The following is a 23,720-nucleotide window of genomic DNA, read 5'->3' on the forward strand; positions in this document are numbered from 1 at the left end:
ATGGTCCTTCCCTTTATCAGTTTTATAAAACTAAAGAATATCCTGTCTTTTGCTCTACCTCATTCCCATTATACCAATTTACCTTCAGGAACAGAGGAAAATATCTTCCCTTCACCCACTCGAGAGCTATAGCAGTGATGGAATTATCTCAAGTCATGGGAAAATACCAAATGGAAGCTGTATTGACTCTCAGAATGGATTACTCTTCTGTTTCAATGCAGCTCTAAAATACGAAGGGCTCAGAAATAAGATCTGGCTTGAAAATCAGATTTCTTTTGCAAGTTAAGTTGTCCTGCTAAAAACTAATGGGTTTTGGGTTTAGTTTTTTTTAACTAGAGAGTGTTTCAAAACTTCCCTTGACCTTCAGTGTAAGCATTACCTCAGCAGTTCTGTAAAGTCCTAGGATCAGTAGAGTCTATCAGAAAATGCTGATGGGAGAGGGAGGGGAACCTCTGGGCTCAAACAATGTGCCTGCTGTACACAAAGCTTTCCATTAGTATTTCATCACTTGGAATCAGTTCTAAGCAAGTCTTTGTCAGGCAGCTAAAAATATTTAAGTAATGATTGCTGTGGTACCTGGATGGAGAACAATAATCTCATTTTGTGGAATTTTCTGAGATTTCAAAAATATTCTTGTTCTGCAACGAAACAGAGACAAGTCTTTCCAGAAATAGTCATGAAACAGAGAAAGATTAAAGGTAGCAGAAGATTTGGGATGTGACGCAACTTTGAAACTAGATTTTTCTTTTTCCAGTGAATATCCTGATTACCTAGTTATTTAGCACTATATATGCTCACTATCTGCATTTCAGAAGAAAAACTCTTATTTGACTTTTTAATGTTTTCTGTCATGTAGACCAGAATAATTCTGTTAAGATTTTATTTTCATGGAAAAGACACTTTTTTTTCTGATCCTTGGATTCATCCACTTCTCTCTTAGAAGTGCCTGCTTTAGTATCAAAAAAGACAGTTCTGGTTTCATACCCAAAACATAGAATGAATGTTGTCATGATTAATGTGGCTGTTATTCTATCTGATCTGGTAACTGTCTGATCTAGTAACTCCAATAGGAGAGCACTACCAGTACTAACTGGAATTAAGCCTTTTGTCTTTGGTGAAGGTGCTGAAGCTCACTTGCAATCTGCAAGGCCATGAGGGAAGGCTTGCCTGTGGTCTTCTGGTCTGAGTTACTGCCATTTACTTGAATTCATTTACATTCTAACTGAGGACTGTGATTTAATAGTGCTCTAATACCCACCAATTCAGGCACTTGCTGTTCAGACAGGCAGATATTGGATCTTTGCTTCCTAAAATGAATGATTTCTGGCATATAGGGTGTGAGGAACCTATTTACCCACTGTTAGAGTTCTGGAGCAGCCTATATTTTACCCCTGATCTAGATGTCATCTCTGTACTAAGTTTCAAGACTGCTGACTGGTCCGATGTGGAAATTACTACAAGTTCCATAATTGCTGTAGTTTACTGCATTCTAACATGCATAATATTCAGCAGCATATTTTCAGCATGTAACCACAATCAGTTAAGAATCATATATGCTAAATACATATTTCAGTCATTCAGCTGTGACTGCAGGGATAAAGATTTAACTGTTTCATAGCTATTAGCAAGGCATCTAATTTTCTGAGTAACTAGATGAATAGTTAAATATTGCATTTCCACACATAATTCTGAAATGTCTTATGTCAGCAGCTACATGAATAAGACTACCAGTGAATATCAGCTATTAGAACTGTAATTTAAGATGAAATATTAAACTGTAGAGTAAGGACTGTTTAGCTAGTTATTTACTAAATTTTAGACCAACAATGATAGAAAAAAGGCTGCACACTGCTGTTAAACAAAACAAATTCCTCATGTACTTGTACACGACACCAGATTGATTATATGACACAATATAAAATGGGCCATTGGTAAGAAGAAATGGACCATGGAAGAATTTTGATTTTTTGTCAAACCTAGCCTTTTCAACAAATCTTGTTTTGCAAGTAAGAGCTGAAGACACTTTGAGGCACTGTTGATAGGCAAAAGATAATAGATGCATCTAGATGAGTAAACTATGATTCAGACAGCAGCGCCCTAAGCAGGGTTGAATGAAGACGTTTACAAACAAGTTTAGTTCCTTTGTAATTTTGTGCTTTATTAAAAACATTCAGCAGCAGTTCTCAAGGAAAACAGCACAGACTCTTCTATTTGGGTTCTGTCCAAGAGCAGTACAAGTCAGTGAGAATTTTCTTATTGTCTGCAGCAGATTCTTTCTCTATTTGCATTTTCAGTCTAATAAATTTTAGATTATAAACCAAGAATGGCTTCTTGGTTTACAATCTAAAGCAGCAACTAGTTTAATTTCTCTGTTTCTTTAATTTCCTGTACCAGGTGCTGCATGTCAGAGCTGTAGACCACTGAAATCACTTTGTACAAGCAGAAAGAAACATCATAGAAAAGCGCGGCTGGCAGGAGCCTCAAGAAGGTCTCTAGTCCATCCCTTAACCCTAATATAAGCTGATAAAACACGTGTTCTTCACAACTTTCTGTTTATCCTGTTCTTAAAGATCTTCTTTGGTGGGGATTCCACAGTCTATTCCAGTGCCTTGGGACCTAGTATGTGTTTTCCGAATACTAAGCTGAAATCGTCTTTCTGAACAAAAACTCACTGCTTCTTTCTCTATAGATGCTAAGAGCCAATTACTCCTCTCTTCTATCAGCAGACTTTAATTACTTAGACTTCCACGCCTTCCTAGATGTGTTCCATCACCAGTCCTTACAAAGCAGCTTCAGGAGCTCTCATAATTTCCCCCTGCTCTCCCAGGCTGGACTGTGCCTTGCATTTCAGTGCTGGAGGTGAACAGAATGCTCCAGCTGACTCCTTGTCTACTTGGGGCTAAAGCAGAAGGAGCACTACATATGACTTGCATGCTACATTCTTGTTTACTCATGCCAGCACGGTGTTTTCACAGCAGCAGGACATTTTTTACTCTCACTCAGATTGCAGTCATCTTCTGTGCAACTGCTATAACACCAGATGTTTCACATTTTGCAGTTGTGCAGCTGATTATTCCCACATACAGATCCCCATGTATTTGTCTTTCTGATTTGTCTTTTCTTTTTTCTTTTTCTCTTTTTTCTTTTTTATTTTTCTCTTTTTTCTCTTTTTATTTTTATTTTCTTTTTCCCTTTCCATTTCCCTTTCCCTTTTCCCTTTTCTTTTTCCTTTTTTCTTTTCATTTTATCCCTTTTGTTTTTTTTTCTTCTTTTCCAGCCTATTTCTCCATGACCGTTGCCAATTTTGAGCCAAAAATTCTCCAAGTTCATTGCATTCCCTCCCAGCCTAACAACATTGCATAAATTCAATGTGCACAGCGTATTCCCTTGGTCAAGTCAAGAATATAATAGCAACTAGTACCAGATTGAGCACAGAACACAAAGGAAATATAGTTAGTACATCCTTCCATTTTGATAACTAAATTTCAAATACCATTTCCAGAAATTATGTACTCATTTGGTTATCTTTTCCTCACTTTTCTTATGAGAAATTCATATAAAGCAGTGTCAAAAACTTCATTATACCATAAATATGTGGTATAAACTGCTGCTTCTATGCCCTTGAGGTCCTGGGTGGCAAAAGGAGGAAATTAGATTGCTATAACATCATCTGTTCTCGACAGATCCTTGTTGACTATTACTTATCTCCTTGTTCTCAGTTATAGGCTTACAAATGGGTTTTTGTTTTCATGTTTTTTCATTTACTGAATTTAAGCTGATTGGTCCTGTAATTCCTTTCTTCTCTTTTTTAATTTCTTTTAAACAAAGGCAACACGTTTGTCTTTTCAATTCTTCTTTCTTTATTAGAGTTCTCCACAAGTTTTCAGCACTAATGGCTGTTGAGACTAACAGCTCTAAACTGGCTTCATTACATGTTCCGAGATGAGGGACAGTTAACTGGAAAGCATTCAACTTGGACAAATACTCCCCTCCATCTAATGTTGAGATGGTATTTCTCTGTTGATTGTTCTATAACCACCTACTCACAATTGACCTTTTTAGTGAACACTGATACAAGAAATACTTGGCCTGCTTGACATTATCCTTGGTTTGCATTCTCCTCAGGGGCCCATTCTACTGAGTAGCGGACCAATGCTTTTTCTTCATCTTCCACTCACTGACAAAGGACCAACTGAATGATTACTGTATAACCTGTTATCTGAAAAGAATAGATTTAGTCTTCCATGATTGTGAAGTTCCTCTTGTAGCACCTGTGCCTCTGAAGTGCTGGTGAATAATGTAGCTGGTGGAGACTGAATATCTATTACTTTGGCAGGACTTTCTGATGTAGTCTTCTGATTGTCATGCTGGGTAATGCTGTATTTAGAATATTTATTTGTTTTCCATTTCCTCCTTAAAATCTTTTTTTTTCTACTACAGCCTAATTTAAATAGTCTTGTTTAGGTTTGCTTCATCCAGGTAGAGCTTGATCAGGAGTTGCACATGATTCCAGCACCTTCTTCCTAGACTGCTCATGATGTTTATTTCCAATTACACTTGGCTGATACAAAGAATGCTGCGGATTTCAAAGCCAACAATATGTAACGATATGACATAATGGTTTATTTACAGATTCTTCTCTTATTCAGCATTTTTCACCTCTAGATTTGCAGTAAATTCTTACTGTTAGAAGTGCTAGAATTTTGGTCATCAGTCTAGAATCATTCTGTCTACTGGTTTGTTTTCTGTTGCTGCTGTGGATTTCTCAAATTACTTTTAGAATGTGCTGTGCGTGAGCCAGATTTGTTTCACACTTGCCTTTTTGCAGTGCCTTGCTATCACTATTTATATGCTTTTGGAAGTACATCTGTTAAAAAGAGATATTTACTATGCCTCTGCATTTCACATTTTTTCAAGCGTTTTTCCAATTTCATGGTTATTTTCTAAAGAGTTGTTGGTACTTTCTACAGTGGTTTCTGTAATGAGGCTTACAGCAATTTACAGGGGTTTTTTTTTGCTTAATTGACTCCCTAAACATATTCACTTAAATCCTGGCAACCCTAAACAATAGTCAGCATTTCTGTTCCAAAGTGAGCATAATTCTTTTGTGTCTTCTACTGTCTTTTGGCAACATGTCCATTGATGGAGTTTTCTGGGACAGTTCCTGTTAGATTAATAAGTTAGTTGTGATCTTTGAAAGGACGTTTAGAAGTACCCAAAGAAATATGAAATTCTGAAAGTCTCCTCTTTAAAACTATATTTGTTGTAGCAAATATTTCTTAGTCATTCAGCCCTAACAAACATTCTGTATCTCATTGTTACGGAAAATGGGGAAATTAAGTTTAGATCAAAAAGAACTGCTGCTTGGTTTTGTCAAGGTTTAATCGGAACATGGTGCTAAGCACTTATTTAAAGAATGCACAGGGGCATGCCTTGAGAAATACACAGTGCACAAAGCATGAGGGCATAGTTCCCAGCTACACTGTACCATTGAGAAAAGCCTGTGCAGTGTCACAGCTGGCTGTGTTTTCACAATGCTTTTGCTAATACCGTCAAACACTGTATGTGGGAAGCAATAGCTGGAGCAGAGAGATCATCTCCTGTCTGTGTTTTCCTCTGGACCTACTGACGTCCCATTGTGGGACTTACTGACTCCCTGCTGAATGTTTGGTGCTTTTTCTTTTCAGTGGTGACTAGTGGCTTGATATATCGTAATACGTGCAAGCTCAGCTGAAGACATCTTGCACCGTACTGTGGCTTTTAAAAGTTTTTTGCCTCCTTTGTTGGAAAGCATGAACTCCTGAAGGCATCTCGGAGAAAACTGGTCCTAAAGTATGATAATTTCCCTAAATTAAATGGGGCTGTGAGGAAACAGTTGTTATAATAATTCAATTACCTCGATCTATTAAAGAGAACAATTCTTATGAGTAAAATTAGCCAATGCATTATGGTCTATTTTTTTAAGGACAATTCACTGGGAGAAATAAAGCCTACACTTAGGGAAAATGGAAGAAAATCTATAGCTATATGGGCATATATTTTTCCTTTTTTTTCAGGTTTGATCTTAATAGTGTTCTTGCAGTGCAGTGTGACCTGTTAAAGAAACTCTTGCAGTGCTCAGCAAGGGAAAGGGAAATATTGGCCACTCTGATTTAAGAAATAGAAATAATCCTTGCCACATCATAAAAAAAAAAAAACCCAAAGAAATTAAAAAAAAAGAAACAACCCAAGAAACAGCAGAAGACAAACCTCCACTCTGAACCTGTCAGGGAAATGGAGGACAGTATTCCCACACTTTTAAAATAAATTTGTTTTTAAGTAAACTTCATTGTCAATTTAGGAGGGTAAAACAGCAAGCTAGGTTGCTACCAAATTATTTTAGTCACTGAGATTTTCATGTGTGTGGATTGCATAGGCTTGAGACTTCAGTTTGTTAATCCTTTCAGATTAGGCACTCTCCTTGGTTGTCAATAGAGTATCCTTCCTGCCTAAATTATTCTAAGATTCTGTGGTTATATTTCATTTCAATGTGAACCCAATTTCACAAATACTCTGTGTCCCCTACTACCGTGCTTATGAATATTAAGAAGTCATGGTCTTGAGAATCAGACCTTCTCAGTGGACTTCTTGCTGGGTCAGTATTTTAATTAACATGTTTTGATCAGTTCAATGGTCTGACATAACTATACTGTGTTGGAGAACGTCTTGAAAAATAAATCTGCACTGCCATTTGCATGAAGTCATCTTTTCCTGTATTATCTTATGTCACTTCTATCCTAGATAACAAATCCCTGAGGGCAGTGGTCAGGTCTGTATTCTTTTGTAAATCTCTGTGCACACCTGTGCTTTGCTGTAGAAACTTGTTAAATAATAACACCTTTTAAAGGGTTCACTGGATTATGAGTAGTTGTAAGCACTAAGCTGCTATACCTGGGCGTGCAGGAGAGTCTAGGGGTGGGCATCTGTGGGTGCAAATGTCTCTGTATGTCGCAGATGAAATTTCAGCTCTTGCTTCAGAATTCCTTGAGGCAGTTTCATTAAATCATGAATGTTACTTCAATATATTGTGCAGAGGCTATTAATGGGCGGATACCACTTTGCCATAATTATTGAATTACGGATATACTAGGTGATACCCAGCTTGGTATTTGGTGTTACACACAAATCTGCTTATGCAAGAAGTAGTCCTTGCCTTATGAAGCTGCATCTTTCAGCCAGAGAGAGCAACAAAAGAGAGATACTTTTATCTCGCTTTCACAGGGGCACATGGAGTTCAAGGCATTTATCCATATAGCAGAAGGACTTGTGAAGAGAACAAGCTGTCCTCTTGTTGAGTTCTCTTACGCCACAGAGGAATTCATCTGTAGACTTCTCAGACAACAACTGAAATAGAGATACAACCCTGGTTTTAGGGAAGATGTCCCTGCAGCTGTATGGTGGGATAGGAGAGCTCCAAGAAAGAAGCAGTAGCTCCTGGGACCGGGACTTCTCTGTTCTGCTCTTCCATACACTCTTGTAGCACGGTATTGAACTGTTCATCTACTGCCAGAGCCATAAAGGGATTTGGACAGAGCAAAGCTCAGCATCACCATGCCTGCCAGAGAAGTACACAGCACTTAGAGTTCTCTCCTAACATTCTGTGCTCACACCTCCTCATTTGCCAAGCCTGCATAGCATTAGATCCACATCCTTCTTCTACTTTTAATTTGAATAAATAGTTAATTAAATTATCTTGCCAGACGTTTTGCTGAGGCTGCATTTGCTTCTGTTTCAGGGAGGTGCTAAATATTTTCGTGTCCCTGTTTGGAGTTGATGGCATTTCCTAACTACTAGTAAGACGTGTGCAACTTTACCCAGGATCTTAAAAGCTGGCTGCTTCTATTTGTCAGCATAGACTTTTTTCTTGTACTCACTTCTTATGTTAGCCAGCACAATTGTTAGATATATATATATATATGTATTAATCCAGAAACCTCCTTGTGGAAACACATACAAAGCAAAGGCAGTAGCAAGCAAGCCTAGCTCAAGATATTTTGCTGGTATGAGATACTGTTTTCAGGTAAAATGCCAAGATTATCATATACAAAATTAATTACACCTACAGGAGAAGAGCTAGTCACCTAGAGCTTAATCTGCAAAGGGTTACTGAAGTCTGTCTTTTAGATATACTTCCACACAGTATTTTCCTGTGGCCAGGATAGAATCCAACCTTACCAAGCACTGAGAAAGTTAGGTACTAAAAATGCAAGACTTTCAGAAGTTATCAATCTCCACGAGGAAGCCCCAGCACAGGCAGTAGAAAATACAGGGAAATAAAGTCTAAACTTTTGCCATCAGAGAGTTAAGTTATGTTTCCCTGCACAGTAAGCCTTTCCCACTACGCTGGCAGCAGTCATCTTAGTGTAATTGCTGAGGGTATACGGTGGTTTTAGAAAAGGAGATCCCACCCTTAAAATATTCTACTATCAGTCTATTCTCCTGCTTTATATTCTGACTGGGGAAAAAATATTTTGTCACATTAAAAGCCAGAAGATGACTTTGTAGGTTTCCTTGATTCTACTGAACATAATAAAACTTCTTCTAGTGTTGTTTTTTTAGTTTTTTTCAGAGTATAATTTAAATTGATTCTATCAAGAACGGAATGTGGATAATTTTATATAAAATAAAGTACTAATTCTACTTAGTCATGACATTTGTTAAACAAAGTTTATGAAGAGCAGCATTATCTTTTATGAAACTGGTCTAGACAGGATGTAATGAATAAATATTTATTTAAATTATTTGTCAGATTTCCAATTAAATCCAGAGAAATATCGTAAAATACCATAACTATCTGTCACATTTTAACTTTCACTGCAGCTTCGGTACAAGAGAAGTATTATGTCAAATAACTATGAAATAATGCCATCTAGAAATACCTTATCTCCACACCCTTTTCTGGTAGTAGCAATGAATATGAAGGAAGTACTGCCCAACCTCAGAAATAGCGACAGCTAGGCTGAGTGGTCCAAAAAGCATTTCAGACTACTGATCATGGACAAACAGCTCCTGTATGCCCAAGATAGCATTTTCCAGGCACAGAAATTGTTATGTTTTCATCATGACCCTGCTCTTCAAGATGGCTTCAAGTTATTCTTCAAAACTGTATAGATATAGAGAAAAGACTATTTCATATGCTTGAAAAAAAAAAGGGGGGGGGGAGGGAATAATTTGTATCAAATTGCATACCACAACGTTGCCTTAATCTGTAAAATTCTACACAGAGAGGTAGTAGAGAGGTTCTTGTTACATTTGCTGGGAATTGCTGTTGGATTATCTCCTGGAGGGTAACTCTGCATATTGTTCATTAAGGTTTTCCTACAAATGTGTTGCTCACATAAATTCCTGGCATGGTTTCCGATGCCTGGCAGGACAACTTAGAGACCAACTCAACATGTTAAATTTCACAATAGTAATGTGCGCACTATTGCTGGTGAGTCACCACTCATCCTTTAGGTGTGAGGTCTTTAATGTCTCTTCTGGTGCATTCTTGGCAAGGTAGGGATTGACAGGTGAGACACAGTGAGTCTCGATGTGGCTTTTTTGGGTGTTACCACTCCTTTGATATCTCTCGTGGTAGTGGAAGGACTGTGCATCATTTGCTTTAGCTTACAGTCCAGCCCAAACCAGCCTTCCTCGGCAGAGAGGCTGGGTTTGTAGACCATCCGTGTGAGCCTGTGTTCTGCTCTGCTAATTTTGCTGCAGAGATCTCATCTTCCAGGAGTAGGGCAAACAGCTGGGCAGTAACCCCATAAGTCATCCCTGTCAGAACTCAGATTTTGTGGAAAGCAAATGAGAAAGTTCTGGTGAAATGGCTGGGTTGCAAGTTGCTTTCTGATTTGCTTAAATATCTTCCAAATGCTGTTACACTCCTTGTGTGGCTGCATTCACATTTCTCATGCGTTTGACTTGCCTGACAATCTTTCTGTCAGGAGAGGGAGATTCAAGTCTGCCCTTCTTGGTGTTTAAAGGGTCTTTGCCTGGTAGTCAAATTTGTAACCCCAGTGAACAACACACAGCACAAATCACACATATGAAAGAGATTTAAAAAAGTAAAGAGCTCAGAGGGTTTTGGATAAATACACAAAGTTTAGATTCTGGTCCAAACCTCTCTGGTTTGCAAAAAGAGTCTGGAAGCGTCACAAGAGCTAAGTCTTTTTTTCAGCTCTGGAGTTACTCATCCTGACAGGAGTTGGGAAGTTACAAGATTCACATAAACAAGGAAGAATTTTATTAATCTTCTTAGAGCTCGTGGAAGATACTGAATCAGTGTTTAATTTGAACCTGTCCAGCTAACACTACCAGTCATGTTATCTTATCTAGTAGACTAATGGTTATTTATTATTTGTGTTGTGCTAAGCTTGTGTTTTGCCAGGAAGTGAGCAAGTTCACCCTAAGATACCAATCCACACCTGCAAGAATTTGACAAATGGGTGGATGCTGGCCTTATGAGTTCAGCTGAAAAAAATAACATTAGGATCAAACACTGGGATAAAAAGATCAAAATTCTAGACCACAAAGAGCTTCCATTGTTTTTAAGTGCAACACGCTGGAACTGAAAGATGAGTTTTAAAAAGCTATCAGAAGCAAAATCTGTAGATTTTAAAGGTACTACAGCTTCAGACCAGGATCCAGGCTTTGTGACCAAGAAAGCAAGAATAATTCCCTTTCTGCAGTTATAAATACAAGAGAATTCAGATAGATTGGTTTTAACACCAGGCTTTCTAGATACTGGTCACATAAAAGTACATCTAGAAAATGCTAGCAAGTGTCTCTACTGCAAATCCACCATTAAAATGAGATATGGGTCTCATTAAATAACCTTTTCAGGCCCCTGCTTTGTAGCAGTCTGTTTCCAGATCTGAACTTTGAAGATGACCCTTCTCTTTGTGATGGGCCAAACCAAAAGCCAGATCTGAACACCACTGAACTCTGGGAAAGTTCAAATCTATCGTTTGTGGTTCAGGTTGAGCTCTAATTAAAATAGACCAGTTAGAAAGGCAAATGTCTTCAAACCAAACCAAAACAAATGTTTCACGTGAAAAGTCTTGGATTAAGCTAAATAGTACAAAGTAGTGTTTTTTTCTGTCATGTGATGTAATGTTCCTCTAGCTAACACAAACAAATGCTGCTATATAAGATATCGCATGCAGACACTTTGAATTTAACTTTGAGCAGGATGCGATATTCACAGAAATAATTCATGTTATGTAAAACCTATCAGAAATCTCAACTGCCACTCAGATTTGAGGGTAGTCCTCCTTCCAAACTTTCCATCCTTAGTAGCACTGTAGTCCAGGATCTTCTAACAATCAGGTTTTTGCCTTTTTAAGAGAAGCTTATGCCTCATTATGTCAGCAGTATATGGAATATTGCCACTAATCCCTGAACACAAACAAGAAAGTGGTGCTGCAGAAACTTTGGTTGTGTAAGAGCGCAGGGAAATCCCAGCTAACTCTCCTGCTAAGAGCGTCTGTTTGTACTGTGGTTAATACTACAGTGTCTGTAATAAAGCAACACAGTTGATCAATGGACAAGGGAAAAGCAAACAAAAGGGAAGGGAACTTGGTTTCAGCATTACTGGACTGATAAAATAAAAGAAAGGGAAGGAGGGAGAATGTATTCAAGCCCCATCACTGGTGTCAGGATGTCACTGTGCACCAGTAGCTAGGAAAAGAGGGCATTAGACAAAAGGTTTATTCAGAGAATCACAGCACACATACAGCAAGCGTACAGTAAGTAGCCAACAGTTACTCTTCCTGTGGACTTTATTCTTTCTCTTTACTATTACATGTGAATGCTGAAACATGTACATATACTCTCTTTGTGAAATTTGAGTTTAGGCTCTTTGTGGACAACTGCCTGAAGTTTACAAACTTCTTTCTTATGTGAACTACTCTAATAACCTTACTAGGCCTACCTTATTGAGATTGTGTTTTTTCAGGCCTGGACCCAATTTCCAGAAAAACAAATTCTTCCACTACTTTTCTGTCCTTTGCTTCCTGTTTAGATAAGAAGACCTTAATAGAAACAATTTTTGACTGAGGATCCCCAAGTACTTCACAAATGTTTAAGTGGAGGTTAGTCCACATTCATTAAGCCTTTCAATTCCCCACTTAATTTAGTCATCTTTAGTCTTCAGACAGTGAAGTATGAAGCAATTTACGCAAAGTCACAAGAAAAGTATATGGCACAGTTCGGAACAGAATCCAAGTCCATTACCTCCTGGTCCATACTTTAACCATAAAATGATAGTGCTCACATTGAACTAGGTGTCACAGGGTACATGACTAATTATAGGAAGGAAATTGTGTTTAGCTTCTTAAGGTGACTCCTTCCTCCTCAGCTTGGACAGGCAAAACAAAAAAATATTTTATCCATTAAGAATGAGTGCTCCTCAGGTTAAAGAATATGCAAAGATTTTCAGTGTTTGCTCAGAAGAAATTTTCAGTTCAGGTGTTTCTTTACCAATCAAGTTGTAATTAAAAGAAGATTGCTTCTAGTTAAACATTCTCTAGAAACATATTAAATTCAACTGGCAGCACCCTTTAAAACACACCAACAGAAAGCAGTAGAAGAACCATCTATGCAAAGGGATGAGAGACTCACCATATTTTCTTCTGAGTTAATTTTCTAATTAATTTCGAACTTAACTTCTAATGTTCATGAAAGAGGCTTGCCACAGACCTACATATTACTTTAGAATAGTTTTTAAAGTAAGAAGTAGAGTAGAATGGGACAAGAGACCTGCTTTGTGTCCTACACATGATAATGTACTTATTTACAGCAAATATAGTTGAATGTCGTGTGACGTTCTGGAAAAAATGGCAGAAAATATGTTTTTTCTAACTTGTGCTAATTTTTCTCTGAGCATGGAATACCACAAGTGCTTAGGAATGAGAAGCAGTTAGAGAATTGAAAAACACTTCACTGTTTAGGAAACTTCACTTCCTTTGCTATGCAGTTAATAAAATATCCCATGTATTTCACCTGGGCTACTGGCACTGGCAGTTTTTGAAAATATTGACTTATACAACAAGACTGTCCTTCAGAACTGCCCCAACCTCAATCTTCTCCCAGCTACCTACCATTAACAGCCAGAATTTGCCCAACCTAATGAAACAGCAATGCACGTATGCTCTGTGCTGACCACTTCTGATTTTGGAGCCTGCTCATTGCCATTCGCCATTACGGATTTCTCTCTGCGCCCAGCCCATCTCGTCTTCTTTCCTTCTTCTTTTACATGCATTTGTAGCTCTGCTATGCTCTTCCCCAATTCCTCATGCCCATAGCCAAGCAGCTGACAGGCTTCCATTACGAAGATTGAAAACATACTTCACGCTAAATGTAACAGAATAGTATGACTGGTAAGTCCACATTTCAAACACATTCAAGTTATATCACACTTGAGAAGAGTAGGGGAAGCAACTTGATGGGTTGTTGGAGGCTGTGGCTATCCTTTCTTGTGGAACATGCCTCTGTCACTTGCTAAATAGGTGCACCATCTGGTGGTAATTTTGGATTCCCGTTTGTTCTTAAATTTCCAAATACTGGTGATGGAGTTACATCTGTGGTTGCAGCATAATGTTTTTTTGCCAGTATCTGTCTGAAAGTCATTAGCTAAGACAACTTCTGCAGGTACTACTGGTGAATGAGGACCAAGGATATCTAGGACTTTAAATGAAGATCAAGTTTCCGTGTCTGCTATGTGGGGCAAGCAGGTATGACTTTCTGAGAAGACCACATGCTCCCCTGAGAAACATACACACAGAGGAGAAAAATATTCACAGAAAAACCAAATTAGATATTAACAAGCTAGATACCCAGTTAGAATCATAGAATCACAGACTCACAGAATCACAGAATCATAGGATGGTTTGGTTTGGAAGGGACCTTAAAGATCATCCAGTTCCAACCCCACTGTCATGGGCAGAGACACCTCCCACTAGATCAGGCTGCTCAAAGCTCCATCCAACTTGGTCTCGAACACTTCCAGGGATGGGGCAGCCACAACCTCCCTGGGCACCTGTTCCAGTGCCTCACCATCCTCATCATGAAGAATTTCTTCTTCATGTCTAATCTAAATCTTCCCCTTACAGTTTAAAGCCATTCTCCCTTGTCTTATTGCTACATGACCTTGTAAGAAGTCCCTCCCCAGCTTTCTTGTAGCCCCCTTGAGGTACAGGAAGGCCACTATAAGATCTCCCAGGAGCCTTCTCTTCTCCAGACTGAATAACCCCAACTCTCTCAGCCTGTCCTCATATGGGAGGTGCTCCAGCCCTCTGATCATCTTTGTGGCCTTCTTCGGACCCATTCCAAAAGTTCCATATCCTACTCACGTTGGGGATTCCAGAACTGGACTGAATACTCCAGGTGGGGGTCTCATGAAAGTGGAGTAGTAGAGGGGAGGCAGAATCACCTCCCTTGACCTGCTGGCCACACTTCTTTTGATGTAGCCCAGGATACAGTTGGCCTTCTGGTCTGCGAGTGCACATTGCCGGCTCAGTCAAATTAAGGTCCAAATCACCCTCTGGAAGTGCTTCTCTCTCTTCTCTGCCCATACAAGGAGTATCTTAGACATCTCATGCATTTGCCTGAAACTACATGGTCTGAAATTGGGCCAAAGAAAAGAAGTGAGGAAGGGTCTCCTTATCTTACTGCCTCTGTTGTTTGAAGCCCTTTAGCTCAGCAACAGAGACGGAAACCACTGCTACCTCTTGAGCATTCCCCTCAGAAACTGCAAGGTTGCATCAGCCCCATGAGATGCAACATTGAGTGGAAACCTATTCTGAACAGGACAGGTGGAGGCTGAATCAGGCAGAAAACAAGTTTCCATGTTGTCATGAAGAAATCAGTGAACAAATATAAATAAATCATGATCCATGAGTAATCTTTGTTCATTTTAACAACTTGAATGAAGCTTTCCAGTCTACAGAGCTTCAGTCCACGTCTGTTGAGCTTACATCTAGCAACAGAAACACCTTCACCCAGTGCACCAGTAAGCTTTCTGGGGGGAGATCAGATTACTTAAAGACTCTTCAGACATCCATGCCCACATTTCACACTGATGCTGGTTAAGTCTTAGGAATCATCTTTATTTCACAGTCCCAGAAATTGGATATTGGACCTCTGCAGTGGAGAAAGTATTATAGATTGCAACAGCCTACGCTTGTGACAAGAAGTTGTCTCCTAAATCCATTTGAATCCTAAGGCCAAATCTTATCAAGACTGGATAAATGTGGTGATTTTTACTGGCTGGAGGACCCCACCATCAGCTTGATTTTGCATGCTGGCTTTCGCTATGACCTCTGTATTCTGTGGAATACTTTTCATTTTATTTTATTAGGACTTAAAACAGAGAGTTTAAACTTAAGCATATATTGCGTAAACAGAGCATGACTAAAGTTCTTGGCCAGCTTGAATTCTAAGAGAACAGTTTCCTTAGCACTACCATGCTAGATTCACTTTTTCAAGCCTCCAAATAATAGTTGATACAGTCATCTTTCTTGCTTGCTTTATTTCTTTCATTTTAATTTGACACTTCTATCAGTAATAATAACATTATACTTCCCAGTTATGGACATACAATATGTCAGTAAGAAATAAACTACAGTCATGGGTAATTTAATCCAATGCTAAAAAGTCATGCACAGTAACCAGGAAGAAAAATTTATCAATTAGGCATAACATTTTGGAATATGCCAGCCACTTCATTGGAAAAAGAAATTGCTTGTGACTAGAGGCAAGACTGCAAACTGCACAGATCGGCAAGCTGAGCCTGAATGCTAAAACAGTTGTTTGTGAACCAGAATGTACAGAAAAACAAATGCTGTGTTTTTTGTAATGTTTGTAAATGCCTGTCTGTGCATTTCAAGCTTTTCAATTTAGAAACAGATGGTTTACCAAACAGAAAGTATCCCAAAAAACAGAGAAGGAAAGGGAGGGATGCTGCTACACATGTAACTCTGAAGTCTAATGTTATGTTTAGCCTGTCCTGCTTGATGTAGAGGTTGAACTAGATGACCAAACCTATCATCTGTAATTCTAGGGGAGAGGTTTTGACAACATAGTTAACCGCAGTACTAAAGCGCAAGGGATCTCCAAAGTCACTAGAACCCAAAGCTATTACAGGATCACATACCAGCAGGTTAGCTGCCATCCCATCCTACCTGTCATCTTACATAAAGAACTTTCCTCACAGTGGCAAGATTTGGCAGCACCCACCTCTTAGCAAAGTTACTCTGTACTTTAAAAATCAAATGTTGTATGGTTGATTTCCATTCAACTAATTAGGTTTTAGCTAAGTCTCTGCTGTAAAGTTCAGCTCCAACTTGAACTTCTGCTTGTACCCAAAAGCCAGGAGCCTTTTTACCGACTGTAAAATCCTGGCTCTGGTGAAAGCAGTAGCAAAATTTCTACTGGCTGCAATAGGACCAGAATTTGGCCCCTGTCATTCTGGATTAAGGCCGGCACTAATTTATCTAACTTTAAATATTATTTGCCTTCCTGTTTTAAGTATGCGTAACTTTTTAAGTCATTGCCCAACAGAACTGGAACACTGGAAGTAACTAATCGAAGCAATATGCTCTGGATCATTTGCAGCCAGCAATTTTGTTACAAAGTGACATTAAAAAAGAATATGTTAAAGGAACGTTAAAGTTCCAAGCGAGGCACTTGAAACTAAGGAAACCCCAAACTTAATATTGCCATGCAAATTTAGCCCTGTTGTGACCAGATTTTGGTACAGTATTCAATTAAATAATAGCCTAGAATTTGCATACTATCTTTTCCACAGGACTTCTGACTCACTCATCCCTAGGCAGACCAGAAAAGTAACATGGAAAAATTTATCCTGAGTAGCTAAAGATGAAGTTAAAAGTAAGAGAAAATGATGTTTTTTCCTCTAGCCAATGCTGAGCAGGAGATGATCAGAGTTACAGGTCATTACAGATTTTGCCTGCAAGGCCACGTAACAGTACATTTTTCCACTACAGCTAATTAGATATTTATTAGGATGATCACAGAGTGCCAAAAACCACAGGTACCCACCCCTCTCAAAAAAAATTCTTTTCCACATCAACGCTTAAATAGAGCTATTCCATTTAATAAGAAACAGTTCCATTTCATTTCAAACCATTGAAACAAGTATTAAACTACATGCCCGTGTCAGTCCATGGGTTTTTTTGAAAGCAAAAATGCAGTTGTTCAGTCAGGTATATTGGCATATTTTAGTTTGAACAGATCTACAGAAAAAAATCCATTTCAAGAAAATCTTCATTTGTATATGTAAAAATGGAATGAAACAGAGGGTTTAAAAGTTAGTACTTCCCTCAGGATGGAAATTCCAGATTTCACTCAGGTCAACATCTACCATTTCTCATCCAGCTGTAAGCACATAGAGTTCATTAAATAATCGTATTAACATATTAGTGTTGTGTTTAGAATAACCATGTCTGCCTTTTAAAGCAAGATTGCTGCCAAAGATATAAATATTTAAGTGGCAACAATTACATTTTAATTTAAGAGAACTTATACTTTTCTTCAAACTCATGACCCTTGATGGAAAAGAAAACACAACTGAGCTATACTTGAACTCGACAGAAGTACCTTACAAAAAAGACTAGAGAGTGAAGAGTATAAATTGGAAAATATAAAAAGTTGTCTGTGCTTGGAAATATGCAACAGACTGTGTATGGTAAATATTTCTTCTATAAGAAGACAAAGAAAAGAGCTAGCGATTATAAAATTAATGTAGCAAAATGACATATTTTCCAGTAAAGTCAAACAAAATTGATTACTGTCAACATTATCACTGTCATCAAGGCCAGGTTGGATGGGGCCTTGGGCAGCCTGATCTATTTTGAGGTGTCCCCCCATGGCATGGGGGTTGGAACTGGATGATCTTTAAGGTCCCTTCCAACCTAAACCATTCTATGATTCTATGAACTCATAATTTACAAATAGTACTGTATATTCATATTTATCTTTTCATCTATGATTTGCAGTGTGATTTGTAAACATTAATTAAGCCTCACTGGATCATTATGAGGCTCTGACAGCTAGGATAATTTTTAAAGTACAGAGAAATTATCACCTGCAAATTTTCAAATTGATTCCCAGCTTGACTAAGCTGGGTATGCTCTGTCCTTTAAAAGTAGGATGTTTATTTAATATGACCGTTCTTCCTTAGACTAGAAAGATATTTTTATTTTCCTAAATACCCCTAAGTGCCATAAACCTACTAAAATGAAGAAGAGTCTGAACCTACAACTCTCTCAATAAGCTGTCTCCTCAGTTAAAACAATATACATTCTTAGCACAGTAGTTGTTTCATAACTTTTTTACCAGCCTTTCCCAACCTCAGCTGCAGCCAGCTGGGAGGTTTATTTTCCTATTCTGGTTTGGGTTACTGTCTTCCTCTGCTACTTATAACAGTAAAGAACTTATCCACCCTTCTAGAGTCAGAAGGTATGAGCTGTTTGAATCAACTCCTTGATTTCCTCCAAAGACGATAATGCAGACTGAAATAGCTTTCTCACTTACTTCAACTTGTAACTACTAGATCATCATAATTTTTTTCCCCACTGTTTAGCTTTCCATCAAAATGAATTGCACTGGAAAAACTGTCCTCATAAAGCAGCTTGCATGCCTTATAGTACTTACCTTACTGCCTATAGGGTAACTAATATAAGTGCACAGGTCTTAAGTGGAATAGACTGGCCATGTTCCAGCATGGCGTTTCTGCCTTTGCAAGGCAACTTGTAGGATAATCACTGACATAACTGAAATGCTTCTGCAATAATATATATCTAATAAGCTAGAACAAATATACTGGATATCCTTCAAGGTAGGGATATTTTTGTTTCTACTTCCAGCAACAACATGTCAATTGTGAAAAGAAATGCACTGTTTGAAATATTTTAAGAGAAGGATTTGCAATGAGTGTTTGCAGTTTGATAAATCTTTCCTGCAAAATGAGCACACTGAGAATGTCTTCGGATTTGGGTTTTTTTCCCTCTTTAACAGCTGCCTCTGCCTGCTTGCCTATCAGTCACCCAGCTGGTGTGGGTGGTGGTTCATTATATGCACCTTAGTTGTCTTGTTTATTTTTTTTAATTCAGCTTAATAGTGAGAAAACTCTCTAAATAACCAAGAATTAGACATCTTGTTATACATCACTGTGTTCGGTGATTCAAAACTGTCCTTGCATAAGCCACAGCTCATTAAATTTGCCATGGTATTTAAGGCATCTACTAAGTCTAAGTCACACTTGCAAATGCAACAGCTCCACGTGACATTTTCTGCAATGGACATTGGAAGTCACTCCAAGGTAGCCAAGTAAGTAGTAAAGTCCTTGTGTGTTTTGGTCCTACATGGTCTTCTGGAAGTTGCAGACAATCTTAGTACCGCTGATTGAATGCATCCTGTGCACCTCTCCCCTGGCATACCAGGCAGCCTGCTGCACTGGGAGCTGAAAGTTGATGCCAATTCCACTGAGAAGTGACCTCTCGCATTGAAACGGGTTTTACCATATCCTAGCACTAACACAGACATCCAGTTCAAATTACTGAAAACAAGTTTCTTCTTGATCAATTGCTTGAACACTCAAAGGACATTGTTGTCTAGGACCATACTATATGGCGATAACAAAAAACTGGACATTTTTCCACATTACATTCAAAAACCACTGTGCAATTGAGGTTCACAATAAATGACAAATGCCTAAACCAATCATAGCACCTACTGCTATGACAAAGATAATTACTGCCTTTCCATCCATGAAGTGTGTACCCTGCTCCATATCATATTTAAAATAATCTAATTCCAACTTATTTTTCCCCTCCAAATTGTTTCCAGCTGTATGATTCTTTTCTTTCCCCCATATTGTTTTTATTGGATATAACACAAGTTCGTAAAGATAGATTTTCCCATAATAAATACACAGATGTTAGAATAATAAACATATAGTCAACCTGGTATATGAATATTTCTGTGCATTAATAAATATATAACTAACAATATCAATCTATTAAAAAAACTGGAAAATGAGAATATAAAGTAACAGAGAAAGAGATCGCAGGAGGAAAGGAAGGCAAAAAGTGAGATAGAAATGTACTTATTTAAACTAACTCTCTCGATTCATTTATGGTTCCCTTTATTGATTTGCTGATAGCATTAAAGAGCAAGTATGGTTATAAAGCATTCCTAAGAATGCTGCCTGTCTTCATGTATTGGAAGTCTTCTGCTTGTACTGAAAGTCAAGCTTTCCAAGTTGGCCAGTTCATACCATCCTAGACACTACTGTGGTAGATTAATGTATCTGCTTGGATGCCAATTTCCATTTTTGGAGAATAATGAGCCTCCCTACTCCTCACATTTTTGGTAGGAAGTTTTTATGAATATTTTGCATCTCGGTTAAACCACCATCATAGCCCAAAATAAAAATGACTGGATTCATATGTGAGTCTGAATCCTAATTTAATTAAGCCTATACATGGCCTGATCCAACAATAATTTGCTGACACCCCTTCAGCATGTATGATAAGATGCCAACCATTTCTCCATGATACCATCACTCAGATATTATTCATGCCCAATCCCCATCTTCCTTCTGTCCTGCAGCTAAAACATTGGTTACGAATGTGGACTTAGTTACCTGTTTCCAGTACAAATATAGAAAGTATGTAAGTATCTTTCCTTGAGAAAATGTTCCCCTCCCTTTCTTGGTCTTCTCTTTGAAATTATGTTGTCATCTTAGCTGTTCATATGTGCATGTGTATGAGAGTATGCTTTCTATACATCTGTGACATTCAACTTTATTTTCTGATTGTTTCTCAAAATAACTTGCAAAGTCTTCTTCACCTGTGAGTTAATAAAATCTGTGCCTAGATTTTGTTAGTCTTTAAAACTGTAGTTTTCTTTCCTATTCCTCTGCCTTTCAGCCTGGACAGTGGAAGAAAAACTGAGCAAATGCATGACAAAAGGAAGCTTTTTGGATGTTGTTCTCTTCTTGAACATCCCACCACAAGCAGGGCTTTAACCTCACTTCAGGTGCATCATTTCAACATGCTAGAAAACTACAGATCAATAAGAAAGGTCAGATATTTTTTAAAAAACTTAAGAACTCCCATGTTTTTTGCCTATTTGTTGATTCGTCCCTGTCAGGTGTCCAGTTCAATGATTTGCCAGATCAATATACCAATGACACAGCCAAATTACGAGTACTAAATCATGATCATTTTTTGCGTCATGAGTCTAACAAAGGAGACATCTATAGATCACTTTTGATATCTTGACAGGTATATTTTTCAGAACACCTTTTTGCCCTGGATTTCGCACTAGTACGGGCAGTCTGTTTATAAGCACTCCAGTTTGGAGAATTCCAGAGGCAATGGTCAATGCACAAATAATTAGCCAGAATAATCTACTGGCAAAGAACAACAGTAGGTTTCACTTCTGTTATTGATTCTTACTCCATACTTCAGAGGCTGCACTGCTTACTTTTTTGTGTGGCATTATTTGCTTCCAACTGTTATTAATGATCCGTAACTTTTAGAGGTTCCTACATGATAGATGCTCCAACCATCACTTGAGGGAACACAGACCAGTCCCTAGGGCTGGAGCTGTTTTGCCTCAAACACCTAGTAGGACCAGAGGTTTTACTCTTCTAGATCAGGGTCCTTGCCTTCAAAAAGTTAGGTCAATTAGCTTTCAAAACTGGTTATCAATAATGACAATGGATATATCATTAACCAATTAATTTTTTAATTCATTTGTTAAGGAGGCTTACAGCAAGAGGGATGAGTAGAGAGTTCAAAAGATGTTTTTATGTGAAAAGCTGGCATGAAAAAGAGAGATGAGTCCAGGCAGGTGACACGTACAAGGACAGGATGAGTAAAGTGAATGTAGGAGTGACTTTTCTCTGGAGATGACATGACTATGGAAAAGTTCCCAGCTATAAATACATCCAAAAAAAGCTACACACAATGCTAGGCTAATTCATCCCACGCTACATCCTTTGTTACTTCTACTAATTTGGATCTCTCACTTTCTACAGTTGTTTTTCTGTCCTCTGAACTATTTAAATTCATTTTAAAACAGACTCCCATGTATTAGATGGGTGATACAGTCCTTGTTCTCTGAAGTACCTCTTTGAAAAAAAAGCTCAGCATGAATCCAGTTTAGCTAACTTACTGGAAATTGCCCTGACACAATAGGATCCCCAGCTGTCTCAAGAGCAGACATTTGCTGCTGTGCCATGCTTTGCGGCTGATGCTTGGTTGACTTGCGTAGCTGGAGTACAATGGCACCCAAGAGATGGTGTTGGCAACAGGTGCACTGTTGTTGGAGGAACATCATGTTGGGTGAGTCTGGTCTTTGAGTTTGGGTGGGAGGAGAGTTGCATCAGGATATGAAGTAGAATAACCCTGTATCTGCACTTGTCAGTGCTTGTGATAGAGCCTTGGCCCAGTCGCTAAAGACTAGGTCCTCTCATTCCCATACAGACAGGGATCAATTAATATCAGGCTGTGGTAGCTAACTCACCCTCTCTTCCTTATGATCTGAATAATTTGCCTTGATTTTTCATCTCCTTAGCTGGAAAAAGCTAGATGAGCTTTGTTTTGCGGTGAAGTACTTAAGTACTTACGACTTTTTTAGTCTTAATCCTTTCTTCAGTCTTTCAGTCAGAAACAAATGTCTGGTTTAGAGATTCTGTGTGTGTCAGACACAGATGTGTTTTGTTACACATGTGAACATTTATGTTTACAAGTATTTTGTACCTTTAAAGTGTTTTTTTAACTTTGTCCTTTTTTTTTTTTAACCTTTTTCCTCTCACTTGTGTAATAACACCACTTCCTAAACCCTGTCCTTTTCCTAGACACTGACCACATGTTCTCTGGGTGCTACTCCACTAATAAAACAAATAAAGAGATGTGGATAATGGGATCCTTTATAGACCTGCATGGAAGTCTTCTGGCTCAGCTGGCAGGAGTCATGTAAACCTTCTCCATCCGTTACAGTTTGTGTGGTTTCACACCCAACAAATGTCAAAGCAGAAGTCAGCTGTAGCTGCCAAGTTTCATCTGAGTTTGGGTTAAGCCATAAAATAACCCACCAAATTCCACATCAGTCATTTCAGAGTTGCAAGAAACCACCCAGATTCAGTGAAGAGGTCAAAAATCTAGTGAACATTTTGGCAAATATGGCCTGAATGATGGCTCAAGAAAAATCTATGTTTTTTTAAACTTTGTGTAGTCTAACCAACCTGATAGCTGGCCCATCCTAATGCACAACAATTTTTGTTCCCTGTAGCTCTTACTTTGTACAGAAACATTCAGAATGAATGCACAGACATGACTGGTAGTCCTATAGACATTTGGGCTGCACTCACTTGCAACGTTTCTGAGGATGAAAGGAGTCTCAGTGGTGAAGAGGATGAATACTTATTAATACAAAGATGGAGCTGACAGGGTATCACAAGATTCATAGCTTGAAGAAGAAAGTCTTTTCACCAGGAAGCTTAATGGTGACACCAGTGCTGGTACAACCCTCTAAATTTTGCCCCTTCAAGGACATGTGATCTCCCAGATGGTGCCTCTTCAAGACATGTGATCTCACAGAAGAGGACTCACTTGTCCAAGGGTCAGACCATGCCTGCAAGTGCTGGCATATCAAGACAA

At 38.5% G+C, this 23,720-nt stretch overlaps 1 protein-coding gene across 6 annotated transcripts in view; it reads right to left on the reverse strand.

Moving 5' to 3' along the window:
* WNT7B (Wnt family member 7B) overlaps positions 1-23,720 on the reverse strand; it is a 99,753-nt gene that overhangs the window by 17,212 nt on the left and 58,821 nt on the right. The gene's annotated exons all lie outside the window — the stretch shown is intronic.

The sequence above is a fragment of the Cuculus canorus genome, chromosome 1, assembly GCF_017976375.1.
Source record: "Cuculus canorus isolate bCucCan1 chromosome 1, bCucCan1.pri, whole genome shotgun sequence".
In the NCBI taxonomy this organism is placed as follows: Eukaryota; Metazoa; Chordata; class Aves; order Cuculiformes; family Cuculidae; genus Cuculus; species Cuculus canorus.